Raw genomic sequence first — 15,251 nt, forward strand, 5'->3', positions numbered from 1 at the left:
AAAAAATATGGAAGCATGTGTACTAAAACTATCAGTAGCTGGCTCTGAGTAGGGGGGATTACCCATACTTTGTCTTTTTATCTACACATGTTTTCTAAAATAAACATGTATAACAATTTTGGATCCTGGAACAGAAAAAAAAAAGACCAGTAGAAAAACTTTAGAAATCCAAATAAATTTTATAAAGTTTTGTTAAGAGTAGTATGCTATCGTTACATAAACACGAAGGGGGAGCTGGGTAATGATGTACAGGACCTCTGAACTACCTTTACAAATTTGCTGTAAGTCTAAAATTATTCCAAAATGAAGCACTTATTTTTCAAAATAAGCCATTTATTAAGATAGCATTTGAAAAATCTAGAAAAAGGAATCCATTTGGTTAAGGGATCCCTACATATAAATGAGAATACATTGAAATAAAACTTCTTTTGACAGGAAAATTTCCTTGTGCCTTCTAGCATGACAACAGAGAGGCGTAAAGATGGTCATACAATATGGCCTCTCCTAAATATGACAGTGATGTCTCCCTATTGGGCACAGCCTCACTGAAGCAGGAAACAAATGGTTAAGTTTCTTTTCTTTGGTTTTATAATCATCATTACTGAAGACTTACCACCATATTCACATTTCTATTTGAGGAAAGGAATTAAAAATAGGTACAACCAGTAATGACCCATTTCCTTTGTAATATTTTTTTTTAAAACTTAGTTTCCCAAATCCTGGGCAGTTACATGTGCATGCACATGCGTCTATTCAAAAACTATTCAGTGAGCACCCACTGCGCTGTCTTTACGGGGCTTACTATTCAATAGATAACACTGTAAGTGGACTAACACAGATAGCAGACATACTAGAATAGGAAAGGAGGGTCACCCATGAGGCAACCCTCGACCCTATAATAAGCCCAACCAGGTGAGTATATACATTTTAAAAAGCTAATAATAATAGCTAACCTTTGGGATTATCCAGTTATACCTATTACTGCTTAGGTCTAAGTTGGCTTGCTTAAAACGTAGTTTTTTAAAAACCTCCTTCAGATACTGGGGCAAGGGAAAGTTTGCAAAGCCAAAGAATGAGAGTGAGTTTCTGACAAACAATAAAGGAAAGAAAGATGCAGAGCTGGAAAACACAAACCCAGAACTAAAATGTCACAATCAATTCCACCTGCAACACCACTAGCCAGCTACTACAAAGAGCACTGCCTTTGGGTTACACCACTACTCTGGCAAGCATAAAATTTGGAATAGGCTAGCTCCACTGTGGAGCATATCCAGCAGAGGTTTTATTAAGTATTTAAAATGCCTTAATATAAAATGCCTCAATATACAACAATTTTGCACAGGATGAGACCCACAAAAACAATTTCAAAAACAGATTTAAAGAGAAGCACCAAGGCTCTAGAAACTCCCAAGCAGAGCAGTCTTAATCCCCATCTCCATGAAACACTGCTGTTTAAGGGAGGGGATGTATGTGCCATACAAAGGTCAGCTAAGAAATCTGCTACAATGTCAACAGCATTGCTATTTCCTGCTAGCAGATCTCACCCATGTATCCCTGAAGCAGGGAACTTCTGCAGCATCTGCAATGTAATTTACCTAGAAGACACCCCATTGCAATTATTTCTGTGAACATTTAATCTAAAATATATTGTCTTTAGACTAGGTTACAATTCAGTCCTCCTTGAAGCATCTGCAACCAATGTGAGCATCAGTAAAAGCTAAGAAGGTGCTCTGTTTTTATAAGAGTATGAGCCAATCTGTTGCTTACTCTTCCTTAAAAGCAAAACCAAGGTCAACCCAGAGGAAGGTCTGAAAACCAAAGTTCTCTGTTACTAAACATCTTCAGGTCTGATGGTTATGTGACAGCAGCTTACCGGTCAGATTTTTAAAGAATAAGAAGAGGTGTTATCAAAACAGTTCCAACAGCTCCATCTTAGAGTTTCCAGGGCTGCCCCACCAGTGAGTAGAAGAGGAAGGCCCTGAGGTTCAGCGCCTGGTGCCAAGCCCAGGCAACATCCTGATCTTTCAGCAGCAATGGGGCAGTGCCGGGAAAAGCAAGAGAAAAAAAGAATTTTTAAAGGTTTAGCAATAGCAGGATGCGGCCCCAGACCTGGCCAAATATCAAACTCAACACAAATTCCCAAAGTTTAGAAAATCATCCCAGAGAACAATTTTATGCAACCCAAATAACCATGACACTTTGAAACATCACTGATTTTCCCTCGCATGGGAGGTAGAGGTCAGCAGCAGAGGCAACAAATCTAAGAAGGGATTTTGCATTCTAAAAAAATTCTGAGTCACTCTACCCAATGCAAAAGAAACTTTTTCTCATGATCTCATGACAAAATGCTGTAGCATCTAGAGGAGAATGGACAAAGAAAATTACCATAGTGATACATTAGCTAGGAAGGGTGCAAAATTAGAGAAATCAACTCTAGATTGAAAAACAGTTCCTTCAACCCAAATTAGCTGCTTCAGAAAGAATTGCCTGTGTATGGTGACAGAGGGTAACCAGACATTGTGGTGATCATTTTTGCAATGTATCCAAATGTCGAATCACTATGTTGCACACCTGAAACTTACGGAATATTGTGTGTCAACTATACTTCAATAGAAAAGATAACAATAACAAAATAAAGGATAGATCTTTGATTACCTATTCGATAAAAATGAGTTGCTTGCCATCTCCTGAAAGTCATTAAAGTAACTTGTTATGTAGCAGTAATCCCACCTTTGAAAAAGACAAAGAGTTTTGACTCCATTTTGCATATTTCCACTGGAGACTGTGGTATCATCCAATAAAACATGACACGGCTTCTCAATACATATAGTCTTAGCTTAAGGAACCCCAGAGGCTACAACTGGTTTTTAAAATATGTCTTTATAGCACAAATGGGTTGAGATTCCTGGTTTCAGACCTTAAGATACACTCTGGGTACAGATCATATATTCACTGCCATTTCCTAGTCCTTTGGTAATGCCCTAGTGTAGCACCCACTTCCTCTCTCCTGCCTGCTATGCCTTAAAGCAACATAACCCTCCAAACAAAGGCAGGCACAGAGGTGGTCCGGCTTCCTCAGTTGAGGACAACGAGAACCAAGATTGTACGCAAGCCCTTTCTCCCTATGAGGTTTAAAAAAAAAAAAATGCCATCTTTAGGGCTAAGGGCTTTCTGAGAACAAGATCAACTGTCTGAAAGTTGTGTTAGGGACAGCTCTCCCATTTCACCAAATGTTATCACTGCAACCGTGGGCCAATCACTCCACACAATCATCTCATGTAAGCAAAGAGAAAGGACATAGATGCAGGCTACCACAGAGAGGAGACAGGGCTTGGCGAGCCATCTGGGCACTAACATGTCTGACACATCTTCCTCCCAAGGGTCAAAGGCGTGCCACCTTGTACAACAGCTTTGCTTACAGAAGCTCGGGCGGGGGCGGGGCATGGAGCTAGGATTCAAGACAGCTAGCAGGGCTGGGGCAAGTGTCATTTTAAACCCACTGAATCATCCCTCATTCACTTCTACCCAGGTAGTCCCCAAAGACATGCTGTGAAAGTGAGGTGGGGGAGGTCAATCAATTCAAAACAAGAATAAAAAAAGGTGGCAGGGGGTTCATGGAGGTTTCCATGTTGCAGCTGTCTCCTCCAAAACTACTTTAAAGGATACCACCTGTAAAGAATAAATTCTTTGGGGGCTAGTTCCTAAAGAAAACTACCAGCCTACAAACATTTAAATGTTCAGCAATCTCTTGGTGGTCAAACAAATATTAAGATTAATGTAAATATGCCTATAAGTTAAAAATCTGCTTCCACATAAAAACCCTGGCCTTCATACTTGACACTAAACACAAAATCCAGGAATCCAAAAATTTCTGGGGGAAAATGTGAGTTGTACAACATCCTTATGAGTTCAATCATTTTACTTAAAAAATGTGTAATGTAACTGTATTGAATGAATATGCTAATGCTTACATTTCTTTCTACATAGCTTCCCATCTGGGTTCCTATAATTCACCAAAAATGAGCCTGAACCCTGCGCCTTTTTCTAGTTTCCTGGTTATGGAAACTACTTACTTCACAGAAATTCTAACCTACTCCTGTAAGGAACTGCCTGGGCACCAAGAGAATCCCAAAGACTTTAAACCATCCTAGACCAACCTTGCAATTGACCAAATCCTGAAGGTTTCTGTGGTTCCAGGCAGAAGAATGCCATTTTCCCTGGCCTGCTTTTCTCTTTTCTGCTCTATTTGCCTAAAACACATTCATCTGACAATTGTTTATAGCTAGTTCTATCCAGTTTGGCCCCTCGGTCAAGTTAGGATTTTTCCACTATTCTTTTAAGCAACTTCTCTTGTTGCTTAAAGTATCTTCAGTGATCATATGGAACACAGCATCTTTTATTTGGATTCATCCCATGAGACCTTAGCACTAGCTCTGTCTTCTCTCCGGTTTTCAAAGCCACAACTGAATTTTAAGCTCATTCACCAAGTTCCTGTTTCCTGTCTGAGGGAAATGTTGAGCTTTCAGTTCATCTGAGAAGCAGAAACGGCTGACATATTCTGAGCCTAGTGAATGATCCCCATCTCAATGGTAGCAGCTCTGCTCATTTCTCTAGATTTTCTTTGATGACTCCTCATCTGGGTACCTCTAGGAGAGTGGTCCTTCGAAACCCTATCACTGCTTGTTTTTTAATCATATTAAAATCCTTTAACCACATATTAAAGGCAATGTACAGAATACCTAAGAGAAACCAGGTATTTCCCCAAGCCTTCCACTGCATTCACCTCACAACCAGTAGAATCTACCAGAAACATTTTCAACACCTCTGTAACAGTTGAGTCTCACATGCCCCTCTCATTAATCAAGTGGGAAATACAGACCCTCTATCCTGACTCTCCTGTAAAATCTGCCCCCTTGACAGCACCCATGAGAGAAAAATCCTCATATTGCAAAATCAGTTTCCAAAAAACTGAGATGCACAGCTTTGGAGAACAGGGACATTGTTTCAATTGCCACAGCAAAAACAAGAGCATCTACCATGGGTCTTCACATTCCCACCATTGTTGGCAAGGTAGACTCTTCTTTTGGTACTCCATTGAATTCACTAAAAATGGTTAAAGTATCAAAAAGTATTCAGTGTAACGTAAAGTAAGGTAAAAATTTTCACTTCTAAGTTCACAGCATAAACCCAGGAGAAGTTGTAATGAACCTGCAGTGGATGTGCTTAACTAATGCTTCCAGATGGGCTCATGGCTGGTTCAGTCAGAAGAGCACGAGACTCTTGATCTTGGGGTTGAGTTCAAGCCCCACGTTGAGTGTAGAGATTAAAGTGTTTTTTTTTTAATGCTCCTAGATGACATGAGAGAGCAGAATGCATACATACGTGCCCAAATCAAATGTGATCCACCAACACAGTTCTAATATTCGGTTGTATACACTACAGATGGAGATATCATAGACAAAGATTCATGTCGTCACAGAAAACCTAGATTTTCTTCACCTTTATAACTTGTAAAAGAATATAATTATGCCCACACCTTTACCAAAAATTAGAACAGTTGGTTTTTCTCTAAATCAAAGTAACTCTTAAAGTTCAGTTCTAAAATCCTTATTAAAATCCTTTAAAATACTTAATAAAGCCAAACTCCTTGGGGTGCCTGGAGTTAAGCATCTGGCTCTTGATTTTGGCTCACGTCGTGGTCTCAGGGTTGGGAGATGGAGCCCCATGTTGGGCTCCGTGCTTGGCGGGGAGCCTGCGTAAGAGTCTGTCTCTCCCTCTCCCTCTGTCCCTCACCTCTTTCCCCTTCTTAAAAAACAAAACAAAACAAAACTCCACTCAAAACAGATTGTTAATTACATTCTGATACATTGAACTTATACATCATTACTAGTAACTACAATTTAAAGAACATGCTTATATGGGGCGCCTGGTTGGCTCAGTGGGTTAAAGCCTCTGCCTTCAGCTCGGGCCATGATCTCAGGGTCCTGGGATCGAGCCCCGCATTGGGCTCTCTGCTCAGCAGGGAGCTTGCTTCCTCCTCTCTCTCTGCCTGCCTCTTTGCCTACTTGTGATCTCTGTCTGTCAAATGAATAAATAAAATCAAAAAGAAAGAAAGAAAGAACATGCTCATAGTTAAATTCAAAACAGAACTGAACTGGTTCAACACTGAGAATTTTAAAATTCCGTGGCTATTTACTTTTGGTGACCATGACTTCTTGTTTTTTTTTTTTTTTTTTTTTTTAAGATTATAGTTTGCCCTAGAAACCAGTTATTTTAACCGGAACACTGTATTTACAAGGCAGTGTTTTTCGTTTCCCACCAAGAGGTCTTTTTCACTCATTCAAAGTTACCCATTCTGAAAGATGCTCATGATATAATGCCACGTTGAAGGAAGTGAGTTACAAATCAGTCTATGCTGTAAGAACCCATTTTTGCAGAAAGATACACGTTTGCACATGTGCCTATGTATGTGCACAAGTGCCTACACATGTGTATACAGAATGTGTGCACAAACAGATATAACCAAAAATTAGCAATAGATCTCTCTGGGTATGGAATTACAGTGCCTTTATACTTCTTTGTACTTATATTTTTAGTGTAGAAAATCTAAAAGATACAAATAGTACTTTACCAAAGGGAGAAATTACCAAAAAAGTAGCAGAGTACTCACTAAACACAAGACACTGAGTTTCTAGCATGGTGTCATTGTGTAATGCACAACATCGGGACTGGGGTGCGAGCACCCTCCAGAGTGTAAATGTGTCAGACTATTCATCTGTATAATCACTGGTAAAACAGTAATCACAAATTTAGAAACTCACCATAGAATTGGGCAGGGTCAAAAATTAAAGTATCCCTTAGACTGCCTTCCTTTAACAACACTCCCTTTCCCCCCAGAGATAACCACTCAGGGTGTGTATCAATTGGACCTTTTTGTATCATCCGCACACATAGTAAGGGTCCGCTGTTGTTTTGAGGTAAGTGGAATTATGGTATGTGGACAGTGCTGACTGCCTCCTTCCCCTACCTCCTTTAACAGTGTACTTTGGAACTCCTATGTCAGTTATTACATAGGTCTATCTGAGGGTTTCTTTCCTTTAATAGCCCTATTGTATCCCATAGACCAGCATATTATCATTCAGCTCATTCCCCTAATGATGGACATTCAGGTTGCTCTGAAGGTTTCACTGTTATAACCAGTTTCACTGCAGCGAAACCTTATACATATCTTTATATACATGTGCAGATATTTCCCTAGGTTCCTAACAGTATGGCTGGGCCAAAATACACATACATTTTAAAATGAGAGGATGTGGGTATTTTTTATCAAAAAGCTATACAATCTGCACTCTCAGTGACAGTGTATGATAGTACGCACTTTTTTGCTAAAAGTGGGTATTATATTTAGTTTTGCCAATGTATTTGGTGAAAAATGGTTTTCATTTCCCTAATTACTAGAGGGAACTTGAGCATCTTTTTTCATATTCATCATTTTTATTTCTTTTTCTGAGAAATGCCAATTCATAACCTTCTAATGTGTACCCTTTTCTTACTGATTTTCAGGAGCTCTTTACATAAAGTGGGTATTACATAGCAGAAGACTTTTTTAGTAAAAGGTGTAAGATTTATGCAATCTGCAGAGAAACCAAAGTATATAGTAGAAGCCTTTTTATCTAATGTTATTTGGAACAGTTGATTAGTTATTGAAAAGGTCAATTAAACAATCATAAAAAATACTCACATGACAAACATTTCATTTTATCTTCATTTCATTAGCAGTAAATGCATATTTACCTCAAACTTTTGATAGAGGGCAAAGAGGCCGAGACCTTTTTCTTTAACTCCAGGCCCACTAACAGTGAAGAAATTTAAACTGAATTTTTAGAAAATGTATAACTTCAAAGAACTTAAAAGACATTTACAAAGCACTATGAGTGAAGAAAACTTCAGATTTTTATCCTTATTTTATACAGATCTTTTATTGTCTTACCCACACCTAACTGGACAGTAGTCACTTGCTTTCATCAACTCTACAAAACACTCTATTTGTTTTGTTATAATGACTTGAATATAACTATTACCCAGCTTAACAATTATTCACATGTGCTGAATTTTATTTTTTTACATCTCTATGCACTCTGTGCCTCCCCCCACCCCCCACAAAATTTGAAGCAAACCCCAGACATCATATTATTTCATCTATAAATTTTTCTAGGTTAAGTAATAAAAGTATCTATTCTAATGGTGGGTCCTCAAGCATACTGGCATACTGGAGACCAGCCTACTGACAGCAAGTGCTCAATGCCATGCATTTTACAAAGGAATGAAGAGCATCGTATCATGTGGTGAGTCAGTGAGGGAGATGTCAATTAAACCTTCCACTGCATATGTAAATAGCATTTCCCCCTAGTCCCATCACTTGCATTTTAACTCTGTCACAGTTGTCTTATGCTTTCCAGAAGTTTTTCAAACATATACCTAAATTTTTAAAATACATCTTTAATTTCTTTTTGTATATGATGGGAGGCAGGGATACATCTCTTTCCCAATGTAGAGCCAACCCTCTTAACTCAACTACCATTTTCAACAGCACCCACAGGGCATTTAAGAAAATTCAAGTGTCAATTTCAAACTGACAAAAGAAAGCTACGCAAACAAAACAGTAAGCCAAGAGTCTAAGTTCAGCTAGCCAGGCCTGGACTACGGTGTATTTAAAGGTTAGGGAGCAGTGCTGGGAGCAGGAACAAGGGCACTGCCCTACCTGGCTCGGTCATGAGCACTCTGGCTTACAGTGGGGTCCTCCGAAGGACTTCACAAATGCATAGACCTCTTTCTGAATCTCACCAGCTGAAAATCTACATCACACTGAACTCGCCCACACTTAACAAGAACAACAAAATCCACATTCCCACCCTTCTATCCATTCCTTCATGCTGCTCCTAGACCACAGGTCCTTGTAGACTTAATGAAGAAAATGAGTACACTCTCCTGAACCACAATTTCCCATGGAAATGTAACTAAAAGGTACTAAAAGTCCAGGTAAAGTCTGCTGAATTTCCTTTATAACACAGAGACTCAATAATTTATAACACTGCTTTATCTCTGGGTAAACTTTGTCTATAAAGGACCAGAGAGTAAATAGCCTTTGGCAGGTCATACATTCTCTGTTTTGACTCCAATAATGCATTTTGAATGCAGCCAGACAATATATAAACGAATGGATGTGGTGTGTTCCAACAGAAGTTGTACAAAAACAGGTGGTGGGCAGGATCTGGATGCCAGCAGTATTTTGTCAGCCCTTGCCTTACACCAACGATTGATCTTTATCAAATAGGAATACACTACCCCAGCTGTACACTTATTTGAGCAAATATGGTGACACTGAGGGAACAAGTAATACTTTCAGTACCATCTTACAGAAATGAATACTCCCAAAATTAATCACTAAACTTTTCCTGTAAGTTCTTCTCATAAAAGGAGTACATCCATTGTTCAAAATATAAAATGTAAGCCACTTTAAAGCCAATGCTTACTTCTAAAGAAAATGAAAATGAACACTAAGTAACTACTCTAAAAGGAAAATATACAAAATATATTTTGTAGACATACAAATTCAGCAGTCTTTTATTCATTATTCTGGTAATCAACACTGAGTGTAAAAAGTCTCCTAATTACACAGTAAAGATTCATGACCGCAGTACTCGAAACACAGAAGTAAACTTTAGATGAAAACACAAATTTGTTCTTTGGATCACTTACTTACCAGAAACCTTGATATAAAAAAAAACTATACAGTTTTGCCAAAATAGTTTTAATTTAGAAAGTGAAACCAAAAATCTCCTTGGCACATCATACCTACTTAATTTTAAAATATTAATTTTAACACTTCACAGCCTGGTAAGGCAGAATATTTTCAAGGGACAAAAGATGGCAGCCACTTTAATATAGCAAGAGCATGTGTGAGTATGTATTCACACTCCAAGCCATCAAGACCACTTGTTCACAGAACACATTTGAGCTCCAGGATGGTTGAAATGAAAAAAGTTCCACTGCTTACAGAAATATCGAATGTTCTACAGAACAGCAAGGAATAAAATTAAATAACAAAGGCACATAAGACCCTTGACACCCAAGGCACCACCCCTAAAAGGAAAAACTGATAAACTGGACCTCATCAAAATGAAAGACTTTTGTTCTTTGAAACTCCCTGTGAAGAGGACGAAAAGACAAGCTACAGACTGGGAGAATATATTTGCAAACCACATACCTAACAAAGGACTAGTATTTAGAATATATAAGGAACTCTCTGAACTCCACAGTTAAAAAAAAAAATCTCACAAGAAAATGGACAAAATGCATGAACATACATTTCACCGAAGAGAATACAGAGATGACAGATCAGCACATGAAAAGATGTTCAACATCATTAGCCACCAGAGAAATGAAAATTAAAACTATGACAAGATATCGCTAGACACCAAACAGAAAGGCTAAAACAGAAAATAGTAAGAATGGCAAATGCTGGCAAGGATGAAGAGCCTTCATACACGGATGGTGGGAATGCAAAATGGTACAGCCACTCTGGAAAACAGTCTGGCAGTTGCTTTTAAAATGAAACGTACAACCACCTTACCACCAGCAACTGCACTCTTAGGCTTCTATCCCAGAGAAATGGAAATTTGTGTCCACACAGAAACCAGTACACAATCATTCATAGGAACTTTATTTATGATTGGTTCAGAACAAAAACCAGAAAACAACCAGATGTCCTTCAATTGGTGAATGGTGACACAAACTGGGGCACATCCACAGCATGAAATACGGCACAGCAAAGGGGCACATCCACACCATGGAATATGACTCATCATTGAAAAGGAACTACCTGGATACAAGGTAGACTCCCTACAAGAATCTCCAGGGCACTACCCTGAGTACAGAGCACCTGGGTGGCTCAGGGGGTTAAGCCTCTGCCTTCAGCTCCGGTCATGGTCTCAGGGCCCTGGGATCAAGCCCTGCATCGGGCTCTCTGCTCAGTGGGGAGCCTGCTTCCCCCTCTCTCTCTGCCTGCCTCTCTGCCTACTTGTGATCTCTCTCTCTCTCTCTCTGTCAAATAAATAAATAAAATCTTTAAAAAAAAAAGCCCATCTCCAAAAGTTATATCCTCCATGATTCCATTTATATAACATTCTTGAAATGATGAAATTATAGGCATGGAAAATAGATTAGTGGCTGCCGGGGATCAGCGAGGGAGGGAGATAGCTATCACTATAAAAGGGCAACACCAGTGATCCCCGTGGTGATGCAACTGTATCTTTACCCTGGAGGTGGTTACATGCATTTACGAATGTGATTAACATTGCACAGAACTAAATACACACAGGCAAATGGGTGCATGAATAACTGGTGATCTGTGAATTAGGTGGATGAATTGTATCTATTTCAGTTCCTTTGTTGTGATATTATACTAGGGCTATGCAGATGTTACCAATGGGGAAACTTAGATAAAGGGTACTGTTTCTTAGAACTGCATGAGAATCTACAGCAGCCTCAAAAATGAACAGTTAAAAGACAATGAAAAGAAGTATAGAACACCAGCCAGTGATGGGAGTGGAAAAATAAAGCTTTTATTTTTGCTACCATCTCAGGAACTATAAGTCAAGGAAGGGGGAGAAAAGGAATGCCAGGAAGAGAAGCTATAGGCTACAATTAATACAATCATCTCCTCCTTCCCTATGGAGCTTTGAGGTCCCCAGGATTTTGTTTGTGTCCCTGATTTGAATGCTGTTGTTGCTGTTAATAAAAATAAACTGTATATACATCTCTTTACAACCCTCCCATAACCATCCCAGACTATAAAGTCATAAAGATGGTTTTCTTAACCATCATATCCTAGTGGCCTGGCACAAAATAAGTGACAGCTGAAGGAACGAGATAAGTTCAATGAGCGATAAATGAATGAATGAGATGCCAGCATATTCTTTAAAGTTCCTAGTCAACCGCAGTTACAAGGCAGTAGGCTGCATGGACACATTCACTTTCAAACTTCTAAAGGCCACGGACGTTTTTTAAAAAGTTTGAAATGCACACATTTCACTTGCAAGCAGAAGTTAACAATACTCGACTTTTGTAAAATGCTTCCCAATTTATAGATTTCCGCATATAGTCTCCCCTCATTTGATAAGGATGAATTAAGAATGATGCACACATACATTGGAACAGGTATATGCAGATCTTTGAGAAAAACATTCTAGACAACTGGTATAACTAAGAACTTATGGCACAACATTAATGCAACTTACGTCATATAATCACATATACAGATTCATTATGTATATATTTTCCAGTATAAGAAGAATTCAAATTAGGGGGCTTACGGTTCACTCTGTCAATCACCACAGCGCTTTTACAGATGCAAAAATGAAGAGAGGCTAAGTGAGATGTCCAGGATTATACAATTAGCTAGAGTTGCATCCAGAGCCTCTCCAAGCCCCAATTCATTTTTCCTTTTACTGAATTGGGCAAGACTCTCCTTCCTCCTCCACCCATCCCACCCCTATCCAAAACACATACAAACATGTTCATCTGAATCACTTTTTTTAAAATAGGGTTTTCGGGGAGAAAACTTTCTTTTTTAATGTTGCATTACACCTCCCCATGGATTTTTGAAGTGTCAAATTACCTCCCATATCAGAACAAAATGGTACTTTATCCTATGGCAGAAGTACACTAACGGTCTACTGTTTCATCCTCCACCTAAGTGGTGGCAAGGGTGTTAATTCTAAAAGGAGGCTTACATGTCTTACACTTTTGTGGCTCCAACTGAAAAAGAGAGCTACTTTACAATTCAAGAAGAGGTCTTATGCGATAAAAAGCTTGACTGATAGGCTCATTGACAGTACTTTAATTGAATCGCCACTTGCACACAGCCATATGTATCAAGAACAGTTACAACTATTAAGAGGCAAAATCCAAGAAAAACTAAAGTGAAAGCAACTACCAGGAAATGGGGCTTTAATTAGGTTAAATCTCCGTTATGCAGCAATATGGAACTAAGCATGAATTTAGAAGTCCTAGAATCACACTGGAGGAACCTTATTTGTGCTCTAGTCCAACATCCTCATTTTTGTACATGAACAGAGGCATCGATTTAGCCACTAACCAATAAAGCAGACTGCTTACTCTTTCAAAGGGATTCATTTTTTCAAATGCCATTTGCCCTTATTCTGCATTTCACCGTCGTGTCTTGGAGCAATGACTGATTATTTTGAAGGTGAGACACTAGAGCAAAATTCATTTCAAGAGGGTGGAAAAATGCCTTTGAAGGAGGAGATGTTGGAGTGCAGAGGAGAAATGACGTCCTATTTAAAATATGTAACCCCTTGATGGGGGTTAGGCAATGAATCATATTCTCCTCGATTTTTCTATGTGCTATAGACATCGGCTGCAATTCTTTCTGTAGGGTACTCAACTGAGAGGAAGAGGAAGTGAATAAAGCTCATGCTAAATATACAGCATTCATGAGGACAGGGATGTAGATAGAAAGACAGGAAAAAATACGAGCATGCTTCTGCTAGAATTCAGCTGTTTTCTAACATACCTAAAGATACGGAAGCTAAAAGGATATCGGAAGCCAGGGCATCCCTCAAAGCGAAAGGGCGGATGCTGCCCTCGGAGCCAGACCTATTCAGAGGGGACAAGGTGGTGTTGAGGTCGAGGGGCACCGTAAAAGTCGTTTGGAGGTCTGGCAATCACCTGAGGTGCTCCTTCGGAAAGGGTCAAGGCAAAGCCCAGAAGGCCGGTCGGGAAGATGCTTCTGGCTCTCGCGGGGTGGGGGTCGGTGGGCGGCAGGAAGAGGGGCAGGCCGGGCTCCCTAGGACCCTGGACTTCAGCGGAGGAGACGATGCAGAGACCCCGGGAACCTTCCCGGCCCCGGGGGAGGTGGGGTGAGAGGTTTGCAGGCGGGCGGGTAGCTCGGCCGGGCTCTAGGAGAAAGCGAGCCGGTTCCGGGAACTGGGACGTCCCCTCCACCTCCGCGGGGCTCAGGTGTGGGACGGCGGGGCCGCCGGAGCTCGGGCGCCGACTCCGACAGGGGTGGGCAGCTGGGGCTACTCACCGGAGACACGGCCCCCGGTGTCTTCGCAGCCGGCCGGCGCCTGGCACTCGGAAGCCCTCGGAAGAGCCGCGTGCCCGCTAGCGCTGGGGCGAGGAGGGGCGCGCCGCGGAGGCCGGAGAAAAAGCCGCAGCGGCGCGCGCGCACCCGGACGGCTGGCGGAGGCGGGACAAGGGGCGGCGTGGCGCGAGCCCGGAAAAGACGCGCCCGGAGGGGCGGGCGGAGCGGGGGCGCGCGGTGGTGTGGCTGAGCCGGCCGAATCGCGGGCGGCCGACGTCTCGGCCCACCCACGCTCCCCGCCTCCGCTCGCCCCCGACGTCAGCAGCGGAGGCGGGGCCCGGCGGGCTTCCCGAAGCGAGGGAGGGGCGCTGCGAGCGAGCCCAGTCGGCTAACGGCTCCTCGCTGGCTTGCCGCAGCCTCTCGCTCTGGCTTCCGAGCCGCTGGGAGAGCCGGCCGCTTTATCGACTGTGTTTTCGGAAGGGCCTAGCGCCTATCTGATATCAGCGAGGCTTGGAGTGCGCCCACGCCGGCACCTGTGCTCCCTTCTTAGGACTCAGCCCCGGGAGGAAAGTTCCCCTCCCCTCGGGTCATCTTCCAGCTGCCCTTTAGAGATAATCATCTTTGGACTTCTGCTCTTTCTTCCGACGGAGATCCTATTCTTTGATTAAAGACATCCTGCTCCTCCACGCCTGAGCTACTGCCTCCGTTCTCTTACCTCGCCTCTCACTCCGTTAAGACCCCGCTCCCTCCCATTTGTGAACTACCACTAGGATGAGGGCGGTTGGGGGGGGTTCCCTTGATGCCTTTATTTTCCACCGCAGGGGTCATGGTCAAAGAGCCCACAACTGATAAGGAGAAGTCCCTTCAGCATTTTGACATTTTACTGGCCATGATCATAGCTTAGGAGACGGTCTTACAAAGACCATTCCCAAGAGATTCAAGAAATAGCTGTTAAAAGTAAGATTCTGGTGAACTGTTTCGGGACTGCAAAAGGGACAGACCATAACTGTAAATGAGCCATGACGTCAAGCTGCCTAGAATGTATCACCAGAAGGATTAAAGCACCAATATTCTTCCAAGTTCCCTGATGCGAAATGGAGGACTAGTAGTGGTCATTTCATTTCTCTTGCTGTTTTTCTAT

The 15,251-nt window shown here is 41.5% G+C and overlaps 1 protein-coding gene across 4 annotated transcripts in view; it reads right to left on the reverse strand.

The window, feature by feature from the left end:
• ACSL4 (acyl-CoA synthetase long chain family member 4) overlaps positions 1-14,282 on the reverse strand; it is an 82,046-nt gene extending 67,764 nt beyond the window's left edge. For all 4 annotated transcript variants that reach the window (XM_032837138.1, XM_032837135.1, XM_032837137.1 and 1 more), the window contains exon 1: positions 14,114-14,282. The gene's annotated coding sequence lies outside the window, so the exon portion shown is untranslated. The remainder of the gene's footprint in view (positions 1-14,113) is intronic.
• Between the last annotated feature and the right edge of the window lie 969 nt (positions 14,283-15,251).

The sequence above is a fragment of the Lontra canadensis genome, unplaced genomic scaffold (genome assembly GCF_010015895.1).
Source record: "Lontra canadensis isolate GAN:19392208 unplaced genomic scaffold, GSC_riverotter_1.0 scaffold96, whole genome shotgun sequence".
Taxonomy (NCBI): domain Eukaryota; kingdom Metazoa; phylum Chordata; class Mammalia; order Carnivora; family Mustelidae; genus Lontra; species Lontra canadensis.